Source organism: Hyperolius riggenbachi, chromosome 4, assembly GCF_040937935.1.
Source record: "Hyperolius riggenbachi isolate aHypRig1 chromosome 4, aHypRig1.pri, whole genome shotgun sequence".
NCBI classification, from domain to species: domain Eukaryota; kingdom Metazoa; phylum Chordata; class Amphibia; order Anura; family Hyperoliidae; genus Hyperolius; species Hyperolius riggenbachi.
Genome location: NC_090649.1, coordinates 476,907,683 through 476,922,730, shown reverse-complemented (window position 1 = coordinate 476,922,730; position 15,048 = coordinate 476,907,683). Strand labels below are relative to the sequence as shown.

The 15,048-nt window shown below is 45.7% G+C and overlaps 1 long non-coding RNA gene across 1 annotated transcript in view; it reads right to left on the bottom strand.

Moving 5' to 3' along the window:
- Nucleotides 1-14,419, bottom strand: part of LOC137504483 (uncharacterized) — a 180,294-nt gene extending 165,875 nt beyond the window's left edge. The window contains exon 1 of the long non-coding RNA XR_011019490.1: nt 14,348-14,419. This is a non-coding gene — a long non-coding RNA (uncharacterized lncRNA). The remainder of the gene's footprint in view (nt 1-14,347) is intronic.
- Nucleotides 14,420-15,048: the final 629 nt, after the last annotated feature.

The following is a 15,048-nucleotide window of genomic DNA, read 5'->3' as shown; positions in this document are numbered from 1 at the left end:
ACAAGTACAAACGACAAACCTACAGACATAACAAACAAAGTATGACCAGGGCCGTATTTATGGCAAGACCGCCTAGGCCATGGCCAAGGGCACCAAAGCAGCAGGCTAAACTGGTGCAAGCTTGCAAATGCTGCAACGCAGGGAGATCAGGTGAGCACCTGACTGCGGTACTCTTCTGCTGGCCGCCTGTGCAGCGGCCACCTTGCTCTCTGTGCACATTTGCATTGTGGCCAGCGGCTATGGACTTGGGCAGCATTGGAGAAGTAATTGTATGCAACACGAGAGTCGGTAATTGTTATATTTGATTACAGCATTGGAGACGGAAAGGAAGAGGAAGCTTCTGCACTGGAGAAGAGCAGAGAAATGAGTAACACAGATGGCTGCTGCGGTATGAAGGTGAGCTGGCTACTTATACTGAAGAGGGGGAGGAGGGATTAAGGGAGTCATCTGGCTACCTATACTGAAGGGAAAGGGGGGAGGGGTCATCAGGCTACCTATACTAGAGATAAGGGGGATGGGCCATCTGGCTACCTATACTGGAGGGAAGGAGGAGGGACCATATGGCTACTTATACTGGAGGGAAGGGGGAGGGGTCATCTGGCTACCTATACTGGGGGGCTCATCAGGCTACCTACACTAAAGGGAAGGGCCGGTCATCTGGCTACCTATAACAGAGGGAAGAGGGGAGGGGTCATCTGGCTACCTATACTGGAGGGAAGGGGGGAGGGTTCATCTCGCTACCTATACTGAAGGGGGGCGGCTGGTGACAGTGGCCTTGGGTGATAAAGAGTACAAATCCAGCCCTGAGTATGACACGGGAGGAGAATAGGACTCTGGCCCTACAAACCTGCAAACTATGAGTCTTCCTTGCCATTCAGTTGCCTTCCTTGTTCTGTACATCAGAAGAAAAGAAGCATCTGTGGCTATAATAAGGTCTGTTACTTTTGAGCACGAAGGGTCATTCCTAATACAACAGCTGGGCAGAGGGACTCGAAACACAGAAAGTTGCCTTAAGTAACTCCTTTGATAAATATTTGATCAAAGGAACTCAAGTCTTAAGAGAAGATCTTATTTGAAAATATAAACTAGGAACTCCAGAAAAAGGGACTCTGTTTTAATATTGAAGAAAAACAATGCCCATCGCGGCTTCTGAGGAACTGAGATCAGAAGCTCACCAAAGTCAAGGTAAAAACACTTATTCAGGTCAATACTTCCAAGAAACGGGTGAGCCTATTACAGGATTGCAGAGAGCTTTAGGGCTGGTTTTGTACTGATGTACTGTTGTCAAAATCATCATCACTGCATTGTTCATTTTGTGTGAAAAAATACTGATTTATAACAAAATATAGAAATAAATCATCAAAAACAAATTAAACAAAAACAACAACACCAACAAAAGCATGACTCTATTACAGTGAAAACTCGGTTTGCAAGCATATTGTATTTTTTGGACTATTAGACTCACTTTTTCTCCCCCAAAAGTGGGGGAAAAAGTCACCGCGTCTTATAGTCCAAATACCTGACTTGTGAACGCCTACCAATACGAGCCCCCATCCCGCCGCAATGTCGGGGGCTCCCTGTACTGTGCCCATGCAGAGAAGGAAACGGGGACACAAAAGGATGTAGAGGAGGACACGAGGGGGACAAAAAGGGTCAAGCGGACAAATGGGGGACACAGGAGGACACAAGGGGGACAGAGAACAGGGAGACACAAGAGGTACAAGGAAGCATGGAGGTGCAAAGGGGGATAATGCACAAGATGCCCCTTCACCATGAATGCACCAGGTTTAGTATATATTTTTCCCCTGGTTTTTGTCCTCTAAGGCGGCTTTCAAAGTGCGACGTTAAAGTCGTATGTTATAAAAAGTTATAACGCAGACTAACGCACAGCAACACAAAGTATGAGCGACATTCACAGTGCTCACGTTGCGTTGTGTGTAACGTGTAGCAATATTTAGAAAGTGCTGAATGCTGTGCGTTATAAGTGTTATTAGCTGCGTTGGACTGTTTGCACATGCTCAGTAATGTTTTTTTTTTTTTTAAATGTAACGCATGCGCCGTTTTCGTTCCATCAGTATGCAACGAAAACGGTGCACCAAGAGACACATAACGCAGTTTAAAATAACGTCCAACTTCATAACCTACATGCGTTGCGTTAGGGGCACGTTGTGCTACTTTGACGATGCATCAAACGCAGCGTCCCACTGGGAAAGAGGCCTAAACCTAGGTGCGTCTTATGGTCAGGAGCGTCTTATAACAAATTACCGTACTTTTCGAACTAAGACGCTGTGTTCAATTATGTTATCTTTGACTAATAGTTAACGGTTTTTGATGAGCAGAAACATTTAAGTGTGACAAACATGCAAAAGAATAAGAAATCAGGAAGGGGGCAAATAGTTTTTCACACCACTGTATTTTAATTAACATAACTAATGTAACTTAATGACAGTATGTTTGTTTAGGCTGGAGTTCCTCTTTAAGGAGAATAGTGGGTACAAGCCAAAAAAAAAGAATTTCCCAAAAAGGCCTTGTAGTTTTTGAGAAAATCGATTTTAAAAATGTAAAGAAAAAATGTTTTTTAAACTAAGAAAAAATGACAGTTTAAATATCATTTGTCTTTGCATTCTTAAAACCGATTTTTTCAAAAACAAGGTCTTTTTGAAAAATTCATTTTTTACTTGTACTCACTATGCTCCTTAACCTTCTTGGCGGTAACCCCGAACGTAGTTCGGGGTAAGCCGCCGGAGGGTGCCGCTCAGGCCCTGCTGGGCCGATTTGTTTAATTTTTTTTTTGCTGGACGCAGCTAGCACTTTGCTAGCTGCGCCAGCACCCCGATCGCCGCCGCCGCGCGCCCGATCGCCGCTATACAGTGCGGCGCGCGGCCCCCCCCCCAGACCCCGTGCGCTGCCTGGCCAATCAGTGCTAGGCAGCGCCGAGGGGTGGCCCGGGACTCCCAATGACGACCCGACGTCAGTGACGTCGGTGACGTCATCCCGCCCGTCGCCATGGCGACGGGGGAAGCCCTCCAGGAAATCCCGTTCTTTGAACGGGATTTCCTGATCGGAGATCGCCGAAGGCGATCGAGGAGGGCGGGGGGATGCCGCTACATGATATAGAAAAATTTTTTTTTTAAAAAAACTGCCGCGCTGCCTCCTGGCGTATTTTTTATACCGCCAGGAGGGTTAACATATGTAGCAATTTTGGTAGCAATAACATGTAAGGGTGCTTTGCTATTAACCGCTAGTCGGCACAAAATTATGCGAGATTTCACAAAGATTTAGCCAAAAATTATGCGAAATTATGAAATATTACGATTACATACCAAATTAATTATGATTTTCTCAGAAATTGCGAGTTTTGATGCAAAATTTCGCATATGTGAAATTTCGGCCCACCACTTGGGGTGATGTGACACATGTATACGTTTCTTGCTTGTATATCAAGAAGTTGCTTGTTAGACTGTGACTGTCGTCACTTCCTGCAATGCCGTCCACTTACAATACAGTGGGCGGCGTTGCAGGAAGTGACGACAATGGAACGCACGCTGGAACGCGGAAGAGTTGAATGACCCCCGGCCGCTGCCTCTTATTAGTAGCGGCTACTTACTAGTAGCTTACTTTTTAAAGCTGGAGGGGGAGCCAGGCAAGGGAGGGGGGGTCTGACCCGCTTTGCCCAATACCCCCTTCCTGCCTGCTACCCCCTCCAGCTCGGCGGCCCCCCACCCACGGCTTGAGGAGGAGGGGGGGGGGGGGCGTCGATTTTTTCTAAGTTTGCCTCAGGCGGCAAAATGTCTAGGGCCGGCCTTGCCCACGGCACATATATTTATTTATTAGGAGTATGCCATAATGGTGCATAAAAAGTTTTCAAGAATTCAAGCGCTCTCTTATGAAACGTCGCATTCACCCTGCTAGCATATTGATTGCCAGACATTGGAAGTCTACTCAAGCGCCAATGATTGTGGAATGGGTTTGTGAGTTTAAATGTATACATACTATGGAATCCCTTACTGACCCCTTATATAAGTATGAAGAGCAGAGCAATGCTCACGCACATGGCTGTCCTGGTTGGAGTTCCTGACCACTATAAATCCTTGCTTGCTTTCTATCCGATAGTTTGATCACTTTTTGCTAGCCACCATTCATTCCTCTGGCATCCACTTTAAAGTGTAACTGTCGGGCATAAAATCAAAAATCAATTCTTTATTTTTATCTGATAAACAAGTAATAGGGATGCTAACCAGGCAATCCAAAAGCTAAAATCACTATTACTTCTCTTGTTGATAAATGATCATTCCCCAGTTTACCTGACTCTTCTTTTATTATTATTATTTAGTATTTATATAGCGCCGACATCTTCCGCAGCGCTGTACAGAGTATATTGTCTTGTCACTTAACTGTCCCTCTGAGGGGCTCACAATCTAATCCCTACCATAGTCCTATGTATTGTATAGTGTATGTATTGTAGTCTAGAACCAATTTAGGGTAAGCCAATTAACTTATCTGTATGTTTTTGGGATTTGGGAGGAAACCAGAGTACCTGGAGGAAACCCACGCAGACACAGGGAGAACATACAAACTCCTTGCATATGTTGACCTGGCTGGGATTCGAACTGGGGACCCAGCGCTGCAAGGCGAGAGCACTAACCACTAAGCCATCGTGCTGCCTGGTTATTTGGTACACACAAAATTTGGTACACACAAAGGAAGTTGCAGGGCATGCTGGGTTGTCGTGTACATGCCTGCCTAATTTTTCTGGCTGAACTACAGCTGCAACAACAACACAAAAGGCATGTACATGTGCCAATTCCCCTTCGTGATCATTACCTTGCCGCGGTGAAGGGGCTTGCGAATCACAATGAAGCAATGACTGCCGGCTGTATGAGTGTCTCGCGCGGGGGGGGGGGGGGGGGGGGGGGGAGTTGCACACCCAAGATAATAAGGTTGTTGCTTCATTGTGGACAGACCAAATTTGATCAGCTGGACAGTCACCGTTGTTCTATCATTGAGCTACCACAGCCCGGCGACCATATTTGCTTGAAAACCGCCACGGCCTGCACTCTCGCCATGGTGCGCCCCAGTCCAGCATGGCCGTGAGTTTGGTGTGTCAGTGTGAAGCAGTACTCTAGTTACACTCCCTGATTGATGTATACACATGCAAGATGTTTTAAAGCACTTTAGGCCTGCAATTTAGCATTCAATGTGATTTCTGCCCTTAAAACGCTGCTTTGCGTCAAATCCAGATTTTTTCGCGGGACTTTTGCCGTCTATCCCACTCCGCCATGCCCCCCTCCAGGTGTTAGACCCCTTGAAACATCTTTTCCATCAGTTTTCTGGCCAGCATAAGTGTTTCTAGTTTTCAAAGTTCGCCTCCCCATTGAAGTCTATTGCGGTTCGCGAAAGTTCGTGCAAACCGAACTTTTGCGGAAGTTCACGAACCCGGTTTGCGAACTTAAAATCGGAGGTTCGGGCCATCTCTACAATACATATGTTGTGTAAGTAGAGCAAGTATTTATCTACTTATATATGTGTTTTTTTCTTAGATAGTATGGCTGACAGCTCCTCTTTAAAGCGGAATATAACCCTGCATTTCAACTTTGCTCTACAAAAAATTAAAAAATTATTTACAGCATATTATATGCAACCAGCATTTTTTTTTTTACTAGACCAGCATTGGAAGGGTTACACACACCGCTTTAAAGTTCCTGGAGAGAACTGCTGCCGCATCCGAAGCTTACATAGATACATTTAAGCAAAACAAAATGTAACAGCTGTGGAATGTGATTCACTCTCTCTGACTGTGCAAGAGCTGGAGGACAGCCAAAGAGTGTGTAACATTCCTCACTTGATACATTTTGTTTACTGAAATGTATCTATCTAAACTTCGGATGCGTCTGCATTTCTATCCACGGAACTTTAAAGCTCTGTGTGTAACCCTTCCAATGCTGGTCTAGTAAAAAAAAAATGCTGGTTGCATATAATATGCTGTAAATAATGTTTTAGAGCAAAGTTGAAATGCAGGGTTATATTCCGCTTTAAACATGATGCCTTCATGAACCTAGTCCATATGGCTGGAGCTGAGTTGGGCTTTTAGGCCTCCCGGTCCGAGTGTCTATCTCTTTCTCTCTTCCCCCTTTCCTTCTTTACCTTGTTTCTTTCACACTTCTATCTCCTAAATCTAAGATACCTTCATTAATGCTCTAGGCCTGAAGTGCTTGGGCCTCAACGTGTGCTTTTACTGACTGTATTCTGTGTGCTGAGAGGCCTGGGTGTGTGATCCCAGTAGGGCCATGGGCCTTTTATTCCACTGCTCTATAGGTTTGTTTTACACGTGGGGGCAGATATGTATAGCCGGGGTCACACTTCGGTTAAAGTTGCTGCTATTGATGACTATTCTTTGGGTTGTCTCTGATTTAACCTGCCTGTTGCACTACTGCTCTACTGTATATTTGTATACTACTAGCTGATGAGCATTGCCCGGGTATGTATTAGGTTGTTGTTGGCTCCGCCCACTTTTTCTAACCTTGACACACAGTCAATCAATGACCAAGTTTGTGAGCTTTGGGGTCCTTGGCATCAATAATGTAAATGTTCCCATTGAAATGAAATAAATCTGATTGGCTGTCTGTGACCCCAGTCACCCAATGACCGACTGTAGCAGGTTTAAGGGCTCTGCCATTAAAAGTGTAAGAATGGCAACAATTTAAATATTCCCCTGGAAATTCTATAAGTGAATTTTGATTGTCTGTTGTAGGCTCCACCCACTTTCCTGAATATTAATCCCAGTCACCCAGTGATCAACTGTGCCAACTGGTGCTGTACAAAGTAAGAAATAAATATTGGGTACAAATAATACAATGATATACACCAATACACAAAATACAGAGTTGGTACAAAATCCGGAATCGGTACAAAATACAGAATTGGTAATTACAGGGACAAAATTAATAAATGTGTAAGAAATTCCAAGACACAAAAGGGGGAGAGAGCCCTGCCCTTGTGGGCTTACAATCTAAAGGAAAGGGGGGAACAAGAGATGGGGTAGCATACAATTATCATACCTAGTGGCAGTGTGTTTTTAGGTAATCTAGTAGGAGTACAACTTGGGTCAAAGGGAGAATGGCCTAAGGTGGAGCATACGCTTGTTGGAAAAAGTGAGTTTTGAGGGCACGTTTAAAGATCTCAAAGGTTGGAGAGTGACAGATGTGCTGTGGACGGGGATCCAGAGGAAGGGTGAAGCACGTGTGAAATCTTGTATACGTGAATGCAAGGAGGTGATTCTAGAGGAGGACTAAAGAAGGTCATGTGCATCCACTTTGTCCGGCCAATCTGGAATTATCATATACTACCTAAACGTGCACTTTTTTCACCATATTTTCAGTGTTACCCTATGAAATGATGTAATAAAATATTTACATAAAATGTGAGGTGTACTTACTTTTGTGAGATATTGTATAATATATAACATTATAAATTCCTGAGCTGCAACGACATTACACATATGACAGTGTTTGTGCCACTCTGGACTCTGTTGCATCGAATATGAGTAAAGTAGAATGAAAACATTTGACAATTACGGGAGACGGGAGGGGATCGGCAGCTGCACAGCAGCTGAACAGCCGCAACACACGGCTCTACCGCAATAAAAATAACTCTCGCCCCGCAGGATGGGGCAGCAGGTTTGCTGAACACGGTTCTCGAATGTAAGAGATTTTCTATGACAATTGCTACCTACCGTGTGACAGCATCATTCTGCCCTCTGAAATATTAATGGCGATTGTTACTCATTACATATTTAAAGCCAACGACACAGAGAGTTTAGAAAGTTCTTGTACAGCACAATACGCTTGTAGTAGTTACTGGGGATATACAGAACCTAAAGACGAACTTATGACAAATATTGAAAAGAGTAGGGGCTTGATTCACAAAGGAGTGCTAACTGTTAGCATGGCCGTTTTCGCGTTCTCGTGCAATTAAACATTTTCGCGCAAAATTGTTATCGTTTTTGCGCGCAAACGCGAATTTTCGCGCGAAATAGTTACCGGTTTGCACGGAAACGATAACGATTTCACGTGAAAATGTTTAATTGCGCGCGAACGCGGCCGTGCTAACAGTTACCACTCTTTTGTAAATCAAGACCTTAGGGTTGGTTGACACGGACGCTTGTCGGCATCTACTGCCAACCGTTCGGGACTCGTGGGCTAAATGCTTCCTTTCAAGTGAATGGGAGCGTTTAGCATCGCGCGATTACCGACAATTGCGCAAATGCGGCGTTCCGATCCCGATTTAACGCGTCCTTTTGGCCGGCCCTAGAAGCCGCATGCGACGTCCAGGGGCTAGCTACCACTGCTTCATATCCCCCTGCGGGGATGAGAAATGCCGACGATCGCCGTACAGCCACCCCCGAACGAGACGTCACAGGACGATGCGGCTTCCCGGCCGCCCCAACGCTGCCTGCCGTCCGTGTGAACCAGCCCTTAGTTTCAATGGTATATTCCATGATTGTAATTATCTCTGACACAACTAATACACAGACCAATTTCTTTGTACTGTATATATTTGCATTGCTTAATTCCTTGAACAGCGTATGTGAATTTTGGGCACAGGAGCAGTGGCGATAGTAGGATATTAGTAAATTTACAAATACTCTTTTATTTAAAGTGTTAGTTTTAATTTGTAAAATATTGGTAATTGTTACCAATCTTTTACTATAGCTATACCTAACCATACTCTCACATAGAGCCCTCCACTACCGATGCCTAACCCTAACCCCTCCCCGGTGGTGCCTAACCCTAAGACCCCGCTTTATGGTGCCTAACCCTAAGACCCCGCTTTATGGTGCCTACCCCTAAGACCCCGCTTGATGGTGCCTAACCCTAACCCCTCTCCGGTGGTGCCTAACCCTAAGACCCCGCTTTATGGTGCCTACCCCTAAGACCCCACTTGATGGTGCCTACCCCTAAGACCCCGCTTTATGGTGCCTACCCCTAAGACCCCGCTTGATGGTGCCTAACCCTAACCCCTCCCCGGTGGTGCCTAACCCTAAGACCCCGCTTTATGGTGCCTACCCCTAAGACCCCGCTTTATGGTGCCTAACCCTAACCCCTCCCCGGTGGTGCCTATCCCTAAGACCCCGCTTTATGGTGCCTACCCCTAAGACCCCGCTTGATGGTGCCTACCCCTAAGACCCCGCTTTATGGTGCCTACCCCTAAGACCCCGCTTGATGGTGCCTAACCCTAACCCCTCCCCGGTGGTGCCTAACCCTAAGACCCCGCTTTATGGTGCCTACCCCTAAGACCCCACTTTATGGTGCCTAACCCTAACCCCTCCCCGGTGGTGCCTAACCCTAAGACCCCGCTTTATGGTGCCTACCCCTAAGACCCCGCTTTATGGTGTTTACCCCTAAGACCCCGCTTGAGGTTGCCTAACCCTTAGACCCCGCTTGAGGGTGCCTAACCCTAAGACCCCGCTTGATGGTGCCTAACCCTAAGACCCCGCTTTATGGTGCCTACCCCTAAGACCCCGCTTGATGGTGCCTACCCCTAAGACCCCGCTTTATGGTGCCTACCCCTAAGACCCCGCTCCCTTGGTGGTACTTAACCCTAACCGCCCTCCTGCCTCCTGCACAAACTCCTTTTCTGACACCTAAACCTAACCGTCCCCGGCGTCTATTTACTCTGTACAGCGATGCGATCTGCGACAGCGCTGTACTGGGGACAGCCATGTGACACGGCTGTCCCCTCCTGAGGCTCAGAAGTGGTCGGCTGTCATAGCCTGATGCCTATGACAGTCGATCGCAGTGATTGGCTGGTGGGGGGAGGGAGGGCGGTCCTACTATAAAATAAAGTGCCATTTATTCAAAAAATAAACATAGATTAAAAAAAACATGCTGGCGGGGACCAGACCCCACCAACAGAAAGCTCTGTTGGTGGGCAGAAAAGGGGAGGGGGGAATCAATTGTGTGATGAGTTGTATGGCCCTGCAGCGAGCCCTCAAAGCTGCAGTGACCTAATTTAATTGGTAAAAAATAGCCTGATCACTAGAGGGGGGGGGGGGGGGGGCAGTAAAGCCTGTGGTCCTTAAGATTACAGCCACAGAGCAGCCATTATTACCCACACGCAATACTACCGTGTACCGTGCAATGCAGATTGATGGTGACTTATAGAGACATCTGGCAAGAGGACTAGCTTCATATCCAGTTGTGGCCTTCAGATACTGAATGAGGAATTCTTAAAGGACTTACGAGGCGAATTTCATAAAAAAAGTTAATTACCTCATTGCAAAAGCAGACCTCAGGGCAGACGAACAGCACCTTCCCTGTCATTATCAGGTGCTTTATGAGCCTAATCCAGTCTTCATTACAGGTCCCGACCCTCCCCAGGGTCGCCTTATGAGAATCGCCGTTTAAAAATGATCTCCTGCGCAGCTCTCATAGCCGGAGCTGCGCAGGATTACAGCCCCGCTCGTGTCCGCCCTCTCTCCGTGCGCTCTCTTATACTTCATGTGGGCGGCTCCACATGACCACCCACAGTGCCAGTCAGCCGCGCCCCCTCAGCAGAGAATACAAGCGCTGAGCGAGCAAGTCCTCACTCGCTTCTTTACCTTTATCACTTAATACACTCAGACCAGTTGCTGCTGAAATTTGATTTTTAGGGTGGCAATTCCGCTTTAAAGAAGAACTTTACTGAATATAACTTAATGAATAATATTACTTATTTTTTATTTAATTACTTTATACATTATTTAGTCATTGTTTGCCACTTCTTTAATCTTCTTTACTCTCTTTCTTACCTTTCTGTCTTAAATGCATACCTCCCAACTTTTTGAGACAAGAAAGAGGGACACTTTAAGACAAGCCCTGACCACACCTCTAACCCCGCCCCCACCACACCGAGCATATCACAAAGAATTTAGAATGAAAAGATGTAGTTTTATCATACAAACCACACTTGTCCTGTGTATCATCATTTGTTCTTCATTTTAACATTTGAAAATGAGAAATGTGTAGTTTTAATTGATGGGAGTTAAAGAGACACTGAAGCGAAAAAAAAAATGATATAATGAATTGGTTGTGTACTATGAATAATTACTAGAAGATTAGCAGCAAAGAAAATATTCTCATACTTTTATTTTCAGGTATATAGTGTTTTTTCTAACATTGCATTATTATATAATATGTGCAGATTACACAACACTCAGCATTCAAAATGATTCTTTCAGAGCAGTCTGTGAACTAATGACCTCTCCTCTAGCAGAGAAAAAGTAAACAGTTCACTTACAGTTGAGATAATAAAAGTCAGACAACAGCCCTCTCCATGACTAACTTAGTCGGAGAGCTTAATGGCTTGTTCGCATAGAGATAACAACTGGAGATTCTCAACTCTTCCTGTACTGGAAACAATTAGACTGATGTATCTGATCTTAATGTTTTATTTCTTAGCTGTACTACACATACAAATCATAATATCATCATTTTTTTTCGCTTCAGTGTCTCTTTAAGTTTAGAGTCAGTTAAACAGGTTTCAGTAGAAAATATGTATATTAACACAGATCGGTACATCAGCACTGAAAGAGGGACAAATACGGAAGAAAGAGAGACAGAGAGATTTGTTTCCCAGAGGCGTAGCTGGGGAGGGGCAAGGGGGTCATATGTCCCCAGGCGCAGCACTGTAGGGGGGCGCTCAGCATTGCTGCTGCACTTCCCCCCATGCATGAGAGGCGGTTCGCTGGCTGCCCAAAGTGCCCCCGCTTCTCTCCCTCCCTCTGCAGAGGTGTACAGAAGCATTTACAGCAGCAGATAAAGTGGGGCACAGCAGGCTATCTATAGGGGGACATATCTGGCTATTTAAAGGTGGTCACATGACATATGGCTATCTATAGGGAAGAAGGGGGCACATCTAAACAGCATTTGTGTATTTGACTCCACCCTGGACCACATTCTGATGTGTGGCAACAGCCGTTTTAACCAGAGGGGGCGCAAAAACTGTCTTTGTCCCCAGGCACTGAAAACCCTAGCTACACCTATGTTGGTCCCAAAGAGGGACTGTGTGAATGGTATAACATGGGGTGACAGCTTTAACGCTGGCAAGGTGCATCACTGTAGAATGTTTGTTTGTTGTGTGTTCACGTGGTGGCGTTATCCAGCGGCAGACAACCGTGACATGTCGCGTCTGAGCACCGCCGTGCCCCCGCTCCTATGTGACTCCAAGTGCCCGGCCGATGCAGGAGATCGGCTGACAGGCGGTGAATTCACCTTTCTGTTGGCTGTCCATCTGAAAGAGTCCTAACGCAGGTATTTCCTAACGAATGTAAACACAAGTGGTATTCGCAAGCCACCATGGGGGGGAAGGTAAATGGAAAAAAAAATTCTGGAATTTGTGACGTCCCAAAAGCGAGAAAACTGACTTATCCGAACGATCAAGGACTGGGAAATTTCTCAGTGTGCAGCTTACTGGGTAAAGATCACCTGACTGCGATTTAATGCAATGAGTAAACAATGGCAGATTACAGTGTGTCCATGAACCTACAGCACATGCCTCGTTGTAATGTTCAGCAGAACTTGCATTCAGGGAACAGGAAACAGCCTATCGCTGTGCCTCTCATACCAAAGGTTTTTGGGGGGTTTTTTCTCTTGTTCCTGGACTTGAGATTGTAATGAAATCATCTTTTAAGTTTATTTTTACAGGAAACCAGTGGAATTTTTCTGAAGCTGTAGAAGACTAGTACAATATCAATAGTGTTGTTTTTCATTTTGTTATGCATTTTACAGAGCTGGCCCATTTTCCCTTGAACGTCACAGGGTACATTGAGCATTGTCATTCATTTCACTAAATGTCCCTCAGAGGCAGGGACAGTCCTACCATGAAGCAGACTGAATCATGTGATTCAGGGCAGCAGACTGTAGAGGGCAGCATCAGCTCTACACTCAGCTGATTTTCAGTCTCCCCCTCTGCTCTGTTGCTTTTGCCTGACTCGTGGAGCACAGAGCTTGCCTGCTGCTAGTCTGTGTATGCTGGCACACCCCTTACTTAAAGGAAACCAGAGCTGCTGTAAAAGGAATATTTGATATTCCTTTTACAGCCGCGGTCTGCCTTACAGCCGCGATTAGTCCCGGTAATAGGTTCAGTTACATCAGTCTGGGTCTACTACACATGCACGGGAGGTCACGCACATGCACAGAAGACCAAGACTGGACCCAACTCATCCTATTACCAGGGCTGATCACGGCTGAATGGCAGACGGTGGGAGGACGGCCCGGGACTCACATGTGTTTATAGCATATCTGTGTGACACGCTCCATACAGCCCAGCCCACAGTCAGTCACAGCTGGGGCTTGCAGTTCTGCCAGCACAGTATCATTAGCAGTGCATATCTTCCAACTGTATTTGTGATTGAACTTACTATAGGATATCTCTCTGTGTGGGTGACACACTGCATACAGCCCACAGTCCACGCAGTCATTTGCAGGGCCTTGTAGTTCTCCAGTATCCTGGTCTATCTTTATTGTGGTGCATGTTTTGCAGGCAACCTCACCTATGCACGAGTGGGGTAATTAGGAGGACCCTTTCACACCAGAGGACTTTTTCGGCGTTTTAACGCCACAGCGGAAGTTGGCGTTTTCTAAGGTAAAATGAAAGTCCATAGACTTTCATTTTACCTTTCACATCTAACTTGGCATTTTGGAGCATTGCATTTCAACGCTCCCAGGAGCTTTTTTAGGGCTGACCGCGGCATTTCTCTTTACAATTGATAGTAATGTGTTGGCATTAAACGCCTTGAAAACGCCTGCAGCCAAAATGCAGCGTTTTAGCCTTTTTACCACTGCCTGTAGTGTGAAAGAGCCCTTAGTATCTCAGCTAGGTGGATTCCATGTAGCTGAGACACTAATTACCCCACATGTGCATAGGGGAGGTTGCCTGCAAAACATGCACCGTTGGGGATTCACAAGGATAGGTTTGAGAAAAACTGCTATGGAGTAAGGAAGACACGGACCTCTCCCCTCTCTGTTGTTCCCCTAAAGAAAGGGTTTGCCCGAATGATAAAGCTCTAATGTATAGCCGAGCGATAGGGGATGGCACCTTAAAGGTCGTTGATCCTGTATGGAGACTGCTTGTCAACCGCAGTATGATGCCAGTTCATTTTGGATTATCCCATTCCCTTTAAGGAAAAGGTGTGGTTTGGTGGAGATATTATCCCCATTCCCACTTGTAGTGTAAGTGGCATCAGTCGTGGTTATAGTGTTATTGTTAATGAAAGGGTCTTCCTGAGTATTTTTGTTAGTTTTTGCTGACAGTGAGCCCTTGGTACTACTGGCCATTGAGATTCACAGGTGACAAGACGTCAACTTACCATTAACAGCGGCTTCTGAGGAACTAACCGCTACAGTCCTTCACTCGGCTGTAATAACACAACCGATAATCCTTGTGACTCCAAACCTCCACCTTCGCTATGATCCTCTCTGTTTTATTTTTTCACCTTTTTTTATGTTTGTTTGTTACGTTCAAGTTGCCACGAAAAAAATGTTAATGAAATATTTGCTTAGAAGTCTGCTCTGGGCCAGGCTGATAACCTATCTGTGTTTGAGTTGGACTTGGCGTTTTCTAAATACTCATCTTCTGTCTGTTTAGCTTATTGATTAGTTTGGCAGGGAAAGCAGACTTGTCATCAGAGTACAAGGTCAAACTAAACAAAAAAGGGACACTAGTCAGAGACCAAAAAATGGTAAAGGAAAAAAAAACCTGAACAAGGTAGAGAAATGATAAAATAAGAGCGGGAAGGGTCAGGGACAGTGATAACAGCACATGGGGAATTCTACACTTGCGAAGTCTGAACCTAAACTTAATTTTCCTCCTGCTTTCTCATGGAAGCTGCCATGTTTTTTCACTTTACGTTCAGTAATAATTTTATTTAAAGCAAGTGGTGCGCACACACAGAGTGCTCCCGACAGCAGGTGCATGATCAACGGCGCGTGCAGCCAGGCCAACACCTGCCAACCCAGCCGGCAATGAAGTAAGGAGAGGGACATGGGAGAATGGGGGGGAGGGGGGAGC